Source organism: Aethalodelphis obliquidens, unplaced genomic scaffold (assembly GCF_003676395.1).
Source record: "Aethalodelphis obliquidens isolate GAN/ISIS:26980383/991018 unplaced genomic scaffold, ASM367639v1 scaffold90, whole genome shotgun sequence".
In the NCBI taxonomy this organism is placed as follows: Eukaryota; Metazoa; Chordata; class Mammalia; order Artiodactyla; family Delphinidae; genus Aethalodelphis; species Aethalodelphis obliquidens.
Window position 1 is genome coordinate 4,617,963 of NW_020838034.1, and position 16,198 is coordinate 4,634,160.

Consider the following 16,198-nt stretch of genomic DNA (forward strand, 5'->3'; position numbering starts at 1 on the left):
TCAATCTGTTAAGAAATGTTTCTGCCCACAGCTCTGCATAGGGCATCCTTGACCTCGTTGCTCCTCAGGCTGTAAACAACAGGGTTCAGCAGAGGAGTGATGATGGTGTAGGTCACAGAGAGAAGAAGATCTTTTTCTATTGCATTTTCTGACTTGGGCTTGAGGTAGGCAATGGAGGCACAGCCATAGTGGACCATGACCACAGTGAGGTGGGAGGCACATGTGGCAAAGGTCTTCTTCCAGTCTTTGGTTGACAGTATCTTAAGGATGGAAGAGATAATGAGGATATAGGAGGTGAAGAACAGGCCCACAGGAACAAAAATCACATATGAACTTACACCATAATTGATAATCTCATTGATAGTGGTATCAATGCTAGAAAGTTTCATGACTGGGTAAATGCCACAGAAGGGCAAATGGAACATGGCCATTATATGGAGAACTGCCATAACCAGACCAGTGCCAAAGGACACACAGACTAACCTAGCACACACTCCTTTGTTCATGAGGACTGTGTACCTCAGGGGCTTGCAGATGGCCACATAGCGGTCATAGCCCATAGATGTGATCAAGAAGCAATTATTAGTGGCCAAGATGACAGAAAAGAACATCTGGGTTGCACAGCCTTACAAGGAGATAGGCTGGTTATGAAAAATAAGACCAGAAGTCACTCGTGGGATGATGACCAATGTGTACATGGTCTCAGAACTAGCCAGCATGTTCAGGAAGAAGTACATGGGTATGTGGTGGTGAAGATCAACACAAATGATGGTCACAATGATGATGTTCCCAGCCAGAGTGAAAATAGAGATGGTAAGGAAAACCACAAAGAGGGTTATCTGGTGCGTTCCAAAGACAGAGAAACCCAGGAAGATGAATTCTGCCACTTCCGTGAAGTTCTTTCTCTGCATTCCACTATATCAGTGCCCTAAAGCAATAAAAGGAAGCAGTCATCAAGGGGAAAATTCCCATCAGCAACTGGACTTCACAGCAGGGACAATGACAGCTGAACTGAGACAGTGAGTCCAATTCCCCCCTTGTGACCAACAAGCTCACGCGTATGGCCCTGGCACAGAAAGAAAGATAACTACTTTTGTCTCTTTGGGGCTTATACATGTGAACATGATCAAGATGGAGCAAACTTCCCCTGTGCATGAAGACTTCCAAGCAAATGCTCACCACACACACATCATAGTGATGTTAGGAAGGGGAAGAGAACAGCCAGGAAAGAGTCATGCTTTGGGTCCCTATCAGTAATGATATCCACCACTTAAACTCTAGGAACAAAGGGCTCACTAATAAAGTGCATGTCAAGAAAATGATAAAAGTGAGAGTTTCGAGGGGGATATAGCAGAAGGAAGTAGACTTGAAGATGACGAACTGTGATAAGCAGTCCCTGGATCTGGTGACAGGGCCACCAAGAACTTTTACACAGTATTTCAGTTGAGTTCTGAATCTAGAAATCTCATTTCAGAGAGAGAATGTGGTCCAAATATGTCACCACACCCTCAAAGAACAACTACAGAACAACTTCTGTTGTGATCACTCTACTGAAAGAGTTCACTCAAGTCCCGCCACAGTAATCTTTTTTGCTGACTCCAGTAGTACTTTTAAGAACGAAGTCAGGAAAAGAGTTGGGTAATTGGGAGAACATTGTTTAGTTTCCACTGTGATAGGAAAGGATTAGGACAATTCAAGGTGTGGAAAAGGGAATGTAAGTACCAGAGTTGAGAGAGGAGGAGAAAGGAGTCTGCCAGCTACTTGGAGCTGAACTGGCCTACCAATTTTTTTTAATTGGAGTAAAGTTGCTTTACAATGTTGTGTTAGTTTCTGCTGTACAATGAAGTGAATCAGCTATATGCATATCTATATCCCCTTCCTCTTGGACCTCCCTCCCCCGCTTCGATCTAGGTCACCACAGAGCACTGAGCTGAGCTCCCTGTGCTATACAGCAGGTTCCCACTAGCTATCTATTTTTAAAAATCTGGTGAACACAGAATTTGATATAATTACAAGAAACAGAGTGCACTAGTCCCGTCTGTTGAAAAGCAAGAGTACACAACCTGTGTGGACAGCATACATCTGATCCTGTGGTTCTCTACAGTGACCATTCCATTGTTCTCCCTCCTTTTATTTTCAGAATTACTGAAATATACTTCCTCTCCTACTCCCCATAATTCCCTGAAAGTTGGCTTCATCACGGTCCCTCCCACAAAACTGTTCTCTCAAATGTCAAAGAAGTCTTCACTGCTAAAACTGTCAGACTTTGCTTTTTCCTCTTTCTCTCGTCCTTCTGATTCATTTTACACTTCTGAAAACCCTGCCTCCTGGAAATATTCTCTGACCTTGGTTTCCATGACACCACACTATTTTTTCTCTTTTCTCAGCACTCAGTTCTCTTCCATGAAGCTGCTCATTTCACCTATATTGTAACTGGAAATGTTGTTCTTTGGTCAATCCTTGGCCCTTGCTATTTTCTCTCCACGCTCTCCTCAATTTTTTCAGTTATAATTTCTAAATTAATTGCTCTCAAATCTCTATTTCCATCAACAGCCTTTTCTCCAAGTCTATGATGTACCTTCCTCTGGACCTCTCTACTTGTGGGTCTTGCTGACATAATAAATTTTATTTTTTCAAAAACTAAACATCTACCCTCTTAGATTTGGAAAAGCCTCTCCATCTCAACTTCTCTGTCTTCCTCAATGACCTCACCCATATTCCAGTCAATCAAGGTCAGCATTTTGGAGTCATATCTACCTCATCATCACATTCAATGGAATTCTTCCTTAAATAATGTCTACTGTCTATTCTATTTTCTGGATTCACAATGACCCTCATAAGATTAGGATACCAAATCCTCTAGTCAGGATAATAAAACATATGCCCATTCTAAAATGTATATGGAAATGTAAAGAACCAAGAATGCCACAGCAATATCAAAAAAAATTTTAAAGTTAAAGAACTTACACTACTGCAGTTGAAGACTACAGTAATCAAGGCAGCATGGTATTGGTGTAAGGATAGACATACAGATCAATGAAACAAAACACAGTCCAAAAATAATCCACACATATACGATCAATTGATTTTTGATAAAGTTCTAAAGTATCTCAATAATAGTATTTTCAACAAATGTTGCTGGAACAACTGGATATCTAGATGGAAAAAAGATAAACCTCAAATTTTACCTCATGCCATACACAAAATAACAACTCAACATGAATCAAAGACATAAATATAAAAGTTAAAACTAAAAATTCTAGACAAAAATGTGATAAAATCATGACCTTGGAATGAGCAAATTTCCTAGATACAAAATAAAAAGCATAAACTATAAAAGGACAAAATCACAAATTGAACTTCATCAAAATAAAGCTTCTATTCTTCAATAGACATTGTTAGAAAAATGAAAAGGAAAGTCACAGGCTGGGAGAAAATATGCACAATATATATTCTGAATAAAAGTTTAGATATATGTAAAGAATTCTTACAACTCAATACTAAGACGTATTTTTGAAATTGGAAAAATATTTAAACAGACATTTTACATAAGAAGATATACAAATGGTCAATAAGTGCATGAAAGGATACTCAACATCATAACATCATTAGCCACCAGAGAAATGTAAAATAACACCATGAGATACCACTATACACTCACTCAAATGGCTAAAATTTAAAACAAGACCTAATATTGTCAGGGAACTGAAAAAACTGGAACTCTTAAACATTGATGGTGGCCATGTAAAATGGTACAACCAATCTGTAAAACAGTTTGGTATATTTTTAGAAAGGTAAATATATACTTATCCCATGATTCAATATTTTTGCTAAGTATTCACACAAGAGAAATTAAAACATGTGTCCACATGTACAGAGACCTGTACATGAATGTTCCTAGCAGCTTTATTCCTAAAAGCCAGAAACTGGAAACAACTCGAACGTTTATGGTGTATCTGTGTAACAAAATACTGCTCAGCAATAAAAGGAACAGATTACTAATACAAACAACATGACAGATCTTTTAAAACATTATAATGAATCAAAGAAGTTAGATACAAAAGAGCACATACAGTGTAATTCCATTTATAGGACACTCTAGAAAATATAATTTTATTCTATACTGCAAGAAAACAAGCAGTAGTTGCCAGAACTGTTAGGGAATTGACTGCAACAGAACACTAGAGAACTTTTAGGGACGAAGGAAATGTTCTTGATCATGATGGTACTTATATACGTACATAAATTTATCAAAATCCACCAAAATGTATACTTAAATTGGTACATTTTGTTGTTATTTACACTGCATGGTATTTATCATACTGTATAATATTGTATAGTACAATATTATGTAATCTATTACAGCTCATCTAAGTTGATTTTTTTAAAAGATTCTCATTTGGCCACAAATAAGATTCTATGCCTGCAAATCTGTCACTGCTAGATCCACAGTTCCTTAAGGTCTCATTGTGATGTAAGAAACATGGGAATTTTCTAGGACTTGGAAAATCTGGAACCTGATCTGGAAACTGCCAATGTCAAAACATGTGGTCTTGGGTGAACCACTTAAAATTATTCTTGATATACCCCTCTGATAGGAAGAAGCTACTCAAGAATTTGTAAAAAGTCAACAAAAACAAAGAAGAAAACAGTGTGAGACAATGAAAGATGAGAGAGACAGAGAGAAATGTATTTGTAGATTCTCCTCTTGGGAAAATAAGAACACTGAAGTGGAGTAATATACAATGAAAAGATAGTATAGCAAATGTTCTAATCATGAAGATTATATTCCAAATAAAAGAAAAAGAGAACAAAAGTTTGAAGATGCAATAAGAATTGCATTTATAAGGAAAAACACTATTACAGAATTTATTGATACTTACAACGAATCATGTACATTACTTATTTTTTTAACATCTTTATTGGCGTATAATTGCTTTACAATGTTGTGTTAGTTTCTGCTGTATAACAAAGTGAATCAGCTATACATATACATATCCCCATATCTCCTCCCTCTTGCATCTCCCTCCCACCCTCCCTATCCCACCCCTCTAGGTGGTAACAAAGCACCGAGCTGATCTCCCTGCGCTATGTAGCTGCTTCTCACTAGCTATGTATTTTACATTTGGTAGTGTATATATGTCAATGCTACTCTCTCACTTCACCCCAGCTTACCCTTCCCCCTCCCCATGTCCTTAAGTCCATTCTCTACGTGGGTGTCATTATATCTGTCCTGTCTCTAGGTTCATCAGAAGCTTTTTGTTGTTGTTGTTGTTAGATTCTATATATATGAGTTAGCATATGGTATTTGTTTTTCTCTTTCTTACTTCACTCTGTATGACAGACACCGGGTCCATCCACTTCACTAAAAATTACTCAATTTCATTTCTTTTTATGGTGAGTAATATTCCATTGTATATAGGTACCACATCTTCTTTATCCATTCATCTGTCAATGGACACTTAGATTGCTTCCATGTCCTGGCTATTGTAAATAGTGCTGCAATGAACACTGTGGTACATGACTCTTTTTGAATTATGGTTGTCTCAGGGTATATGCCCAGGAGTGGGACTGCTGGGTCAAATGGTAGTCTAATGGTAGTCTAATCTAATTTTAGATTTTAAGGAACCTCCATACTGTTCTCTATAGTGGCTGTATCAATTTACATTCCCACCAACAGTGCAAGAGGGTTCCCTATTCTCCAGCGGTTATTCTTTGTAGATTTTTTGATGATGGCCATTCTGATTGGTGTAAGGTGATATCTCATTGTAGTTTTGATTGCATTTCGCTAATGATTAGTGATGTTGAGCATCCTTTCATGTGTTTTCTGGCAATCTGTATATCTTTCTGGAAAAATGCCTATTTACATGTTCTGCCCATTTTTGGATTGGGTTGTTTGATTTTTTGATATTGAGCTGCTTCTATATTTTGGAGAATAATCCATTGTCAGTTGCTTCATTTACGAATATTTACTCCCATTCTGAAGGTTGTCTTTTCATCTTGTTTATGGTTTCTTTTGTTGTGCAAAAGCTTTTAAGTCTCATTAGGTCCCATTTGTTTATTTTTGTTTTTATTTCTATTTCTCTAGGAGGTGGGTCAAAAAGGATCTTGCTGTGATTTATGTCGTAGAGTGTTCTGCCTATGTTTTCCTCTAAGAGTTTTACAGTGTCTGGCCTTACTTTTAGGTCTTTAATCCATTGTGAGTTTATTTTTGTGTATGGTTTTAGGGAGTGTCCTAATCTCATACTTTTACATGTACCTGTCCAGTTTTCCCAGCACCACTTATTGAAGAGGCTGTCTTTTCTCCACTGTATATTCTTGCCTCCTTTATCAAAGATAAGGTGACCATATGTGCATGGGTTTAGCTCTGGGCTTTCTATCCTGTTCCATTGATCTATATTTCTGTTTTTGTGTCAGTACCATACTGTCTTGATTACTGTAGCTGTATAGTACAGTCTGAAGTCAGGGAGCCTGATTCCTCCAGCTCTGTTTCTCTTTCTCAAGATTGCTTTGGCTATTCAGGGTCTTTTGTGTTTCCATACAAATTGTGAAACTTTTTGTTCTAGCTCTGTGAAAAATGCCAGCGGTAGTTTGATAGGGGTTGCATTGAATCTGTAGATTGCTTTGGGTAGTAGAGTCATTTTCACAATGTTGATTCTTCCAATCCAAGAACATGGTACATCTCTCCATCTATTTGTATCATCTTTAATTTCTTTCATCAGTGTCTTATAATTTTCTGCATACAGGTCTTTTTTCTCTTTAGGTAGGTTTATTCCTAGATATTTTATTCTTTTTGTTTCAGTGGTAAATGGGAGTGTTTTCTTAATTTCACTTTCAGATTTTTCATCATTAGTGTATAGGCATGCAAGAGATTTCTGTGCATTAATTTTGTATCCTGCTAGTTTACCAAATTCATTGATTAGCTCTAGTAGTTTTCTGGTAGCATACTTAGGATTCTCTATGTATAGTATCATGTCATCTGCAGTGACAGCTTTACTTTTTCTTTTCTGATGTGGACTACTCCTTTTCTTTCTTTTTCTTCTCTGATTGCTATGGCTAAAACTTCCAAAACTATGTTGAGTAACAGTGGTGAGAGTGGGCATCCTTGTCTTGTTCCTGATTTTAAAGAAAATGGTTTCAGTTTTTCACATTGAGAATGATGTTGGCTGTGGGTTTGTCATATATGGCGTTTATTTTGTTGAGGAAAGTTCCCTCTATGCCTACTTTCTGGAGAGTTTTTATTGTAAATGGGTGTTGAATTTTTCAAAAGCTTTTTCTGCATCTATTGAGATGATCATGTGTTTTTTCTCCTTCAGTTTGTGAATATGGTGTATCACATTGATTGATTTGCATATATTGAAGAATCCCTGCATTCCTGGGATAAACCCCACTTGATCATGGTGAATGATCCTTTTAATGTGCTTTTGGATTCTTTTTGCTAGTATTTTGTTGAGGATTTTTGCATCTATGTTCATCAGTGATATTGGCCTGTAGGTTTCTTTTCTTGTGACATCTTTGTCTGGTTTTGGTATCAGAGTGATGGTGGCCTTGTAGAATGAGTTTGGGAGTGTTACTCCCTCTGCTATATTTTGAAAGAGTTTGAAGTGGATAGGTGTTAGTTCTTCTCTAAACGTTTGATAGAATTCGCCTGTGAAGCCATCTGGTCCTGGGTTTTTGTTTGTTGGAAGATTTTTAGTCACAGTTTCAACTTCAGTGCTTGTGATTGGTCTATTTATATTTTCTATTTTTTCCTGGTTCTGTTTTGGAAGGTTGTGCTTTTGTAAGAATTTGTCCATTTCTTTCAGATTGTCCATTTTATTGGCATAGAATTGCTTTTAGTAATCTCTCATGATCCTTTGTATTTCTTCAGTGTCACTTGTTACTTCTCCTTTTTCATTTCTAATTCTGTTGATTTGAGTCTTCTTTCTTTTTTTCTTGATGAGTCTGGCTAATGGTTTATCAATTGTGTTTATCTTCTCAAAGAACCAGCTTTTAGTTTTGCTGATCTTTGCTATTGTTTCCTTCATTTATTTCTGATCTGATCTTTATGATTTCTTTCCTTCTGCTAACTTTAGGGTGTTTTTGTTTTTCTTTCTCTAATTGCTTTAGGTGTAAGGTTAGGTCGTTTGAGATTTTTCTTATTTCTTGAGGTAGGATTGTACTGCTATAAACTTCCCTCTTAGAACTGCTTTTGCTGCATCCCATAGGTTTTGGGTCATCATGTTTTCATTGTCATTTGTTTCTAGGTATTTTTTTGATTTCCTCTTTGATTTCTTCAGTGATATTTTGGTTATTTGGTAGCATGTTGTTTAGCCTCCATGTGTTTTTATTTTTTACAGGTTTTTTTTTCCTGTAATTGATATCTAGTCTCATAGTGTTGTGGTAGGAAACAATATTTGATACAATTTCAATTTTCTTAAATTTACCAAGGCTTGATTTGTGACCCAAGGTATGATCAATCCTGGGGTATATTCCATGAGCACTTGAGAAGAAAGTGTATTCTGTTGTTTTTGGATGGAATGTCCTATAAATATCAATTAAGTCCATCTTGTAATGTGTCATTTAAAGCTTGTATTTCCTTATTTATTTCATTTTGGATGATCTGTCCATTGATAAAAGTGGGGTGTTAAAGTCCCCTACTATTATTGTGTCACTGTCGATTTCCCCTTTTATGGCTGTTAGCATTTGTCTTATGTATTGAAGTGCTCCTATGTTGGATGCATACATGTATGTTACTTAAATGTGAGTGAATCTGTTAAGGAAAGGGAAAGAATTTAAAATATGCAACTTGGGCCAATCTCCTGAAAAATATTACAGGAGAATTACTCCTGCAGAAAATGAACAAACAAAACTCTATTGCTTCTTCTCCAGAGACCTTGAAACACAAACTGCAAGATGCCAGGGACTGTTTAAAAATTTGTGAATATTACAGGTATGTGAAGAAGCCAGAGAAAGAAAAACACTTGATCATAGGATGGGAAAGAATCTGCTAGGCTGTGCTCTTTATTTTTTTCCCCAAGACATGAGCCCAATTGGCATATCTTTGTAGTTTCTCACCCCAGAACTCCAGATCCTGGCCCAAAAGATCTGCAGGAGCACAAGGGACTAGAGCTTGCTTAAATTATAAAGACATGCAGGTATCCCCAGCTCCTTGCAAAACTAATCTGAAAGCATCTACAAAAACAAAAAAAACTGGGACTTCCCTGGTGTCCAGTGGCTAAGGCTCCACTCTCTCCATGTAGGGGGCCAAGGTTTGATCCTTTGTCAGGGAACTAGATCCCACATGCCACAACTAAAGATCCCAGAAGTCACAATGAAGATCCCATGTGCTGCAACTAAGACCCGGTACAGCCAAATAAATAAATATTAAAAAAAAAACCAGGAAATTCCCTGGTCACACAGTGGTTAAGAATCTGCCTGCCAATGCAGGGAAAATGGGTTTGATCCCTGGTCCGGGAAGATCCCACATGCCTCAGAGCAACTAATCCTGTGTGCTACAACTACTGAGCCTGTGCTCTAGATCCCACGAGCCACAACTACTGAGTCCATGTGCCACAACTACTGAAGCCCGCATGCCTAGAGCCTGTGCTCCACAACAAGAGAAGCCACTGCAATGAGAAGTCCGCGCACCACAATGAAGAGTAGTCCCCACTCGCAGCAGCTGGAGAAAACCCACACACGGCAACGAAGACCTAAAGAGCCAAAAATAAAGAAAGAAAGAAAGAAAGAAAGAAAGAAAGAAAGAAAGAAAAATAAATTAAAACAAATAAACAAATCCTCGTGCTTCTTCAGGGATTTATAATCTTATAATCACTTACTCTCTCTAGATAGGACTGTAGCCTAGAGAAAGAGAGACACATGATGTGCATGCTGGCCCTGAAAGCTATGTCCGTAGAAGGAGGAGAAGGAAAACCTATAAACTCAGACATCATGAGAGGAATCTCCAAGGAAAAGCCATGTTGACTAGCCCTACTCTCCTGGGTCTCTTTTCCTCAAAAGTTCCTGAGTGTCTCAAGGGAACCACTATAGTCAGATTCCAGACAGGTGTCAAGGGATCTTACTAAAAAGGGGACTTCTTTATTTTTCCAAGTGGTTGGTGCTTTGTGATCCTGAAACCATCTTCTCAGATGGCTTCTCTATCCCTATCCTGGACTTTAGAAGACAGAGGATTAGCCTCTACAGTGTTTCCAAGAGAGGGCGCTTATGTAAATAAATCCAGTATTTCCCAAGGACACACGTTTGTTAATAAATTCCATTTTAGCAAGATAGATATTCTTAGCCTGAGTATTAGTAGTTAGATCCCTTCTGGGAGACTTTCCAATTGGTATGGCATGTTCCTGGCATCTAGAGTTCCCTAACTTTGCCCCATGCCCAATCCTGTTGACTGATCCAAGTCCCTTCCCCCTGAGAATCCTTTAAAATTCTTCTGAGACTGTAGCAAATTATGTTGTAATGTTTCCATTTGATCTATGCTTATTCCTCTCTTTCCTACATGGAAGTTATAGAATGGTGTAAAGGCTTTAATGTACTTTTCCTTCCTCCTTACACCTTATGGTAGAAGGCCATTTCGTCAGCCTAGAATTATGCACTCTGATTTAATATAAACACACACACACACACACACACACACACACACACACACCAGGATCGGATGCAAGCAGTCATCTCAACTATGGTGTCTGATTCTATCCAGTTAAATGTCCTTAAACCTCCAGAGCATTTCAGTGGAAGTCAGAATAAGGAATTCTTGAGTAGCCCCAAATCCTACTCTACCTTACGTTTCAAATCCAGTAACCTCTTGTTTCAGTCTTTCCCTGAGTTTATAGTGACCTTGATATCTTGCATAACCCTTGATTTTACAAGTTATCTGAAGCACATTCATAAATTCTATAGTTAATCCTCAGTTATTTCCAACATCTCTGCTTTCTCCTAGCCTAGGTTTCTCTCAGCTCTGACAAAGGCAATGTCGTTACAGATTCCCTTTCCCCCACACATTTTTGACATTTTTATTTTAACAAGATTTTGAATTTATAGAAAAGTTGCAAGTATAATATAAGGAGCTCCTACATACCCTTTTCCTGGATTCACCAATTGTTTACATTTTGTCCCATTTCCCTCATCATTTCTAACTAAATTAAGTTGAGAGTAAGTTGGACACATCATGCCCCTACACTCTTAAATACTTCTGTGAGAGTTTCCTAAGAAAAAGGAAATTCTATTACATGGCACAATAAAACTACAAAAACACTGAGTCAAGAACCACTATCTCTCACCTCAACACTTACTGGCAGGAAACAGAAATTAAGACCCAGAATTCAGTTTTGCACATCACAATTCCAATGCTTCCCTTTCTGAAATGGAGAATACCCTATTCCTTCTTTGATTCTTCCTGACCCAGTAATGTTTTCAACCAGGGCCCTGAGAAAGGATAACTTATCCTAGAAAAGAAAGAGCAAGAGGAGAATTAGCCACGCCCCCCACCTTACCTCTCCTCCTTCCACCTGATCAAGAACATTACTTCCCAAAGAAACTAGTCTCTTAGAGTGAATGATCACCCAATACGTACGTCCATCTAGAAAAATTTGCAAATGTTCACCCCCAGTTTTCCACGTCCCAAATAATTTCTCTTACTTTCTTTTTTACTGCGGCTCGTCTGCTTCTCAGGCAGGACTGAATACCACTTTTTCTCTCTAAATCCCTTTTTTTCCCTCAAACTTACAGAAAACTTGAAGGTGCAATACAAAGAACTTTTTTTTCTTGAACCTTTAGAGTAAGCTGTTAACACAGGGCTCATCACCTTCAAATACTGTAGTATTCCCTACAAACAAAGACATTCACCTACATACTACAAAGCAATCATCCCAATCAGGAAAGTAACATTGACTCATCACCATCATCCAATCCTCAGATCTCATTCAGTGTTTTGCCAGGTGTCCCAACCATACATCCAGCTCAGACTCAAGCTTTGCATTTATTGGCATGCTTTATTAACTTTCTTTAATCCAGGAAAGTTTCTCAGTCATTCCTTGTCTTTCATAACCTGGATATTTCCAAAGATTACAGGTCAGGTATTTTGTTAAAAGTCCCTAAAGTTAGCAGCCACAGAGAACAGGGAGATCAGCTCAGTGATCTCTGACCCATCTAGAGGGGTGGGATAGGGAGGGTGGGAGGGAGACGCAAGAGGGAGGAGATATGGGGATATATGTATATGTATAGCTGATTCACTTTGTTATACAGCAGAAACTAACACAACATTGTAAAGCAATTCTACTCCAATAAAGATGTTAAAAAAAAAAGAGAGAGAAAAACAAAAGTCCCTAAAGTTTATTTTGTCTAATGCCTTCTCATGAGTAGACTCAGGGTATGGATCTTTGGCAGGACAGAAGTGATGCTGTGTTCTTTCACTGCACGCTATCAAGAGGCACATGGTTCTGAATTATCCCACTTCTAATGGTGTACAGTTGGATTGCTTAAGGTGGTAGAAGTCAAGATTCTCTACTTTGAAGTTACTCTTTCTCTTTTAAATTAATATTTTTCAGGGAGGTAGTTTGAAACTATATAAATATCCTGTTTTTTATCAAACTTAATTATTCATCTATATCATTTTAGTTTCATTGTTTACTGTTTTATTCAATGGGTTATAATTACTTTCAGTTTATATTGATTATTAAATTATTTCCAGTGGGATCCCCTTCAAGCTGGCTTTGATGTCCTTTTGACAGGTCGACATTATACTTTGATAATTTCCTTCCTTTCTGGCAAAAAAAAATAAAAAATAGTCTAGGCTCTCTCTTGTACCTTCCCTGCCTCAGACACGGAATTAGCTATTTCCTCAAGCATCCCTGGTTCTTTTTACTGATATACAGTATGTAGAACACAAGATCTGGCTCTGCTTCCAGGCACTTGCATTGGAAACAGTTTTGGGGACACGCACGTGCACACACACACACACACACACACACACACACACACCCACTCACACTGAAAACCATGAGCTCACAGCAATACCTCTAATTTCCATCTAACACTACAGGATATGTTCAGGTTTTCCACATTTTCACATTGGCAATTCTTTTCCAACAGTAAGAAATCAGATGCCCATTATCCTTCATATACTTTCTTATTTTCCAATTCCCTGTGTGTAGCTAACCTCCCTTCCTACCACTGTCCCTCACCTGCACAGATGTTCTCCTCACCCTGCTCCAACTCCCAGTCTCTGGGCTGGCTCCTGCTGCCTGCAATACAAATGGTCATTCCTCGGCCCTCTACATTTGCACTTGGTCACCAGTGTTCCCCACTAATTCCTTCCTCTGAGTGTGAATGTCTTCTTTGCTGGGTCCCATATAATGGATTTATGTCTAAATCTTTCAGTAAGGAAAGAGTTAAGGAGAGGAAAAGGAAGAACCTTATTTGTTTGGGGTGTTTTTCACAAACTACACTGGTAATTTGTTGATCTACAATGAGAAATTGTAAGTATCAGGCATCTGTTATGTTCTCTGAACTCTGATAAGAATCTTTAATCCATGGGAATAAGCACAGCAAGGTGCTTGACTCAGTATTTTCCCTTCTTTTCTCTTAATTGTCTCTTCACTATTTTTTTTAATTCTACAAATTTGTATTACTGCTTGTTTAGTTCAAGAAATATCTAATGAGTCCCTAACATACACGAGGCAAAGTGCTAGATGATGGGTGGGATCCAGAGACAAGAAGGATAAAATAGAATCTTTTGTAAGGTTTTCTAAGGATGTTCAGATTAATATACAAATAACTGTGAGACAATATTGTAATACCAGAAAATGTCATAATAATGATTTTTCAAGAACTTACTCTGTAAAAAGCACTGTGTGCATTTACTACTCACTAAAACCCCACAAAGGAGGGCAGTTATATTACTGTCCTCACATGAGGAGCTGCAGGGTCAAAAGTTTGAATGTCTGCTTAAGTTTCCAAATTTAGAAAATAAGTGAGCTGGATTTGGAATCCAAATTTGTCCAAAATCTTTGCCCTTCATCACTATGGCATTCAGAAGATGGAAACATCCCATCTTATCAGATCAGGAGAGACTTCAGGAAGCAAATGGCATATAAGGTAGACTTTTAAGAACTGGGATTTTAAGAAACAGATATGCCTGAAAGCTACTTCGGTTACAGAGAAGAGAATGAATCAAAGGATTTAAAGGAGAGACTCAGGGCATGTATCCACAAGTAGAAGAGGTTGAGTGCACAGTGGGATTTGTGGAAGAAGTAAGACAAGATCAGTAGATTGGGAAAGAACTGTGAATGGTTCTAGACCCCAGGATAATGAGCCTGCATTTCATTCAAGATGCAAAAGGTAACCTAAGCCCAACTCCAACTCTAAACCTCACCAAGGTTGTCAGAGGAATGACAATGTGGAGGACTGCTTCCAGGAAGTGGCAATTAGGGTCTGGCCAGCTCAGAGGATTCAAACAGAAGGAAAAAAGGCTTCTGGAAGGTGGTTACTAAGTCAGAGCAATCAGTCCCAGAGGTTGGGAGGCAAGATGAAGTAAAGAGGATGAAGTGCTGACCAAAACAAAAGGGGAGTGGGCAGGAGGAAAATAACCAAAATAAGATGTAGAGCATTTTAATGGGATTAAAAGTGGAATAGATGGAATAATGTCTGTGTTTAAGGAATTTCAGTTTGATATATGGAGAGGAGAGCAAGGTTAAGTTATTGTAACTCCAATACATGATGGTTTAACTACAAAAGAGATGGAGGTCACTAGATGTAGCCCATCAAAAAAGTCACTCTCTTATCTGCAAAACCTAAGTACTGCATGGCACACAAGAGATGTTCACAAAAATTGTGTGTAGTGAGTGCACACCTGAATGGAAGGCAGTATTGCCACAGATAGACATTGAACCTCACCTTGAGAGGCTGGAGGCAGAAGAAAACAAAACTATCAGATTCTGACATCTCTGAGGATAGTGAGTGAGGGTCTGGGAGGGAAAGGGTCATGAGAAAGGGGAAAGGAAAAGGGACAGATGAAAGATGAGTCAGGACAATTCTTCAGAAACCAGAGGCAGTGTCCTCCATTGCTCTGAATCTCTGTAGCAAAGTGCTGGCATATCATATTGATTTAGTAGGGGAGGAGTGGATTCAGTGTCTACAGCAGAAACCAGAATCCCAGAATGTCCCACAAACAGACTACTTCACAGAACAAAAAGGAAAGGCCCTGCACCCACAGCCCATGAGAGGCCCAAGTTCAGGGAGATACCCCCTCCCACCCATATGGCTCAGGAGCTCCCAGCAGAGCACAGAACCATCAGCAGAGGGGCCCCTGGAGGGTGGAGTCAAGCCCTCCTGATGTGGCCGGCATGGCCCCTCATCTCATCTGTAACACTGCAGCTCCACACCACTCTCTTCCCAGCACCAGAATCTGGGTCACAGTGGGGTGGAGCTCTGGCAGTTCCTTGTATCTAGTAAGTAACTCCCACTGATTTTCCAGCCCTTCCTTCCCCACCAGTAGCTCTGACTGTCGGCACCAGGAGGCAGGCCTGGAAAATCACTCACACATTATTTGTGCTCTCCATCCCCCATCCTCACCCAGAGGTGCAGATAAACCCTGAATAGCCTGAGGTCTAAGAATGAGAATCTCTAAGTGAGTGAGTCAGAAGCTCCGTAGATAACCAACCACTAGGCTGTGTGCTACATTTATTCTGGTCACCACTGCTTCTCTAACAGCTCCAGGCCAAGGATATGTAGCCACTGCTATGGGTCTCTGTTCTCACCAATCTCCCAGAAGCCTTTGCTCAGACAGGTTGGAAGGTCAGTATATATGAGTCTGTGCGGTAGGGAAGGTGGGAGGGACCATGGGAAGGAAAGACTAGAGATTGCTGAATACAAGACTAAATTTATGATTTCTCCTGTTGACATTTTAGTTGAAGATTGCTGTATTCCCTTCTTTCTCTCACACACATGAATAGGAAGGTGTTTATTTTTCCTAACTGGCCTAGTAACACTCATGTGAGCTTGATCACACAGCTGGAAAAACCTCTGGAGAACTTCACTGTGTGCCCTTGTGCTTGCCCTGACCTCTCTCCATGCCTCTAGACTCTTCTACAGATGCAGGCCAAGAATAATGAGATGATCATTTTTAAACCTAGTATCAGAGAGTACCATGTTATCATTGGGGGTGACAAGATTTCCTCCAAGGTCTATAAAGTGTTCCTTGCCCTGG

General features: G+C 38.9%; 1 protein-coding gene and 1 pseudogene across 1 annotated transcript in view; one reads left to right on the top strand and one right to left on the bottom strand.

Moving 5' to 3' along the window:
- LOC113614022 (olfactory receptor 10J5-like) overlaps positions 1-911 on the bottom strand; it is a 109,543-nt pseudogene extending 108,632 nt beyond the window's left edge.
- LOC113614021 (putative olfactory receptor 10J6) overlaps positions 1-16,198 on the top strand; it is a 135,550-nt gene that overhangs the window by 83,520 nt on the left and 35,832 nt on the right.